Source organism: Vombatus ursinus, unplaced genomic scaffold, assembly GCF_900497805.2.
Source record: "Vombatus ursinus unplaced genomic scaffold, bare-nosed wombat genome assembly UNPS02009062.1, whole genome shotgun sequence".
Classification (NCBI taxonomy): Eukaryota; Metazoa; Chordata; class Mammalia; order Diprotodontia; family Vombatidae; genus Vombatus; species Vombatus ursinus.
In genome coordinates, this window is record NW_020948840.1 from 18,114,836 (window position 1) to 18,116,741 (window position 1,906).

Below are 1,906 nucleotides of genomic sequence, written 5' to 3' on the forward strand. Positions count from 1 at the left end.
TAAGTACTTAGATACTATACCATTAGTTGTATATATGGAGTGGAGATGAGATCAGATACAGGGGCTCCAAGCCCCCCAAAATTTAATTCCTATACTCCATCATTATTTCCCTGTGCACTTTCCATTTTATTCTTTGTCTTACTATATCAGATAGTGAATTCCAAGTGAAAATCAGATTCTAGGTATTTTATGAAAGACATGCAGAATATTAGAAGCCTAGGCCATGTGGGATGAATGAGAAGGACTACCCACGTTTGGATTATGTCATTTAGCAATTCTGGAGTTTCTTAGGGAAGTTGTGGGTATCATCAAGAAAGTAGACATTATGGTACTGCTAGGTCTAGACTTAGCAAATATCTTGGGAATTTCAGCATTTGCTTGGGACCAATCAGCCAATCAACAAACAATTTTTTTTTTGTCACAGGCATTTTTATTAACAGACCATTAGAAAAATAATCATGGTAGAGACCTTTAGTTCATTCTTCTAATAAGCCTGTTGATCTGGTCTTCCCTGTTGCCAGCATCTCCACCTTCCACAAAATGTGTAGTCTTTTTCTTCATTCCACCTCGTGGAGAAGATAATTTGAAGGGCCACAGGAAGTTGTTGGCAGCTTTGAAGTGCTTGTCAACAGTGTAGATCTCATGGATCAAGTCCTCCATGCAGATAGTTCCATACTTACCAAGAGATTTTGCAATAAGGGCATTATCTGTCAGGGCAATTCTCTGTTTCTTGATCTTGCCATAACCACGTTTGTAAATCAGGTCATTCACAGACTTCAGTTTTGGGTAACCCCATGCAATGTATGGTTCCACAATCCTCAGCATGTTAATGGAAGCCTTATTAAGCTTAACAAAAGTGCCGTTGAAGATTTGGCGAAGACGAAGAAGCTGCAAAACTTTTCGGACCTTTGGGTTAACACCATTGATACCTCTGATTCTGATCACAAAAGCTAACTTGGGTTCAGCAGGTACATAGTAGTTGCCAGCTTTGCATGCCGTTCTAGCCAGCCAGATTTCACTTCTGTACATCTGTCTGTACTCCTCCTTATGGTAGGCTTTAGCTTTCCATAGACAACTTTCCTCCATATTTTACGAAGCTTTTTTACAGCCATCTTCTTCTTTAGGCATTTGGCCTTCAGTATTGCAAAAGCCTTTTGCTTTTTCAGAAGGGGTTCTGGAACAGATGGTAGCTTCTTCTTTTCTTCTATGCCCGCCATGATTCCAGCTTCAACAAACATTTATTAAGCACTTCTTGCGTGCCAGCCACTATGCTAAGCTCTGGGTATACAAAAAAGATACAAAAGACAATCCTTGTCCCAAAAGAGCTCACAATTTATTGGAGAAGAAGGCGCTAGAATTAAGAGCAGTTGAGAAAGGCTTCCTATAAAAGATGAGATTTTACCTGGGACTTAAAGCCTGTAGGTGAAGATGAAGAGGGAGAGCATTATAGGCCTGGGAGACACTAGAGAAAATGCCCAGAGCTGAGAGATGGAGTGTCTTGTTCATGGAAGGGCCAGGAGGCCAGTTCACTTGATCAAAGAGTACATGGTGGTAGGGAGTAAAGTATAGAAAGACTGAAAAGGTAGAAGGGGGCAAAGTTATGAGGGGCTTTTGATGCTAAATAGAGCATTTTGTATTTGCTCCTGGAGTCAATAGGGAGCCACTGGAATTTATTGAATGGTGATTAGAGGCAGGGTAGGTTAGTGACAGATCTGTGCTTTATCTGTGCTTTAAGAAAATCACTTTGGTGGCTAAATGGAAGGTGGATTAGAGTGGGGAGAGATTTAAGGCAGGCAGACCCACCCGAAGGTTATAGCTATGGTCTGAGTGCAAGGTGAAGAGGGCCTGAACCAGAGTGGTGGCAGTGTTGAAGGAGAGAAGGGGGTGTATCTGAGAAATGTAGCAA

At 41.4% G+C, this 1,906-nt stretch overlaps 1 pseudogene; it reads right to left on the bottom strand.

Moving 5' to 3' along the window:
• Positions 1–434: 434 nt before the first annotated feature.
• Positions 435–1,217, bottom strand: LOC114034746 (annotated as a pseudogene).
• Between the last annotated feature and the right edge of the window lie 689 nt (positions 1,218–1,906).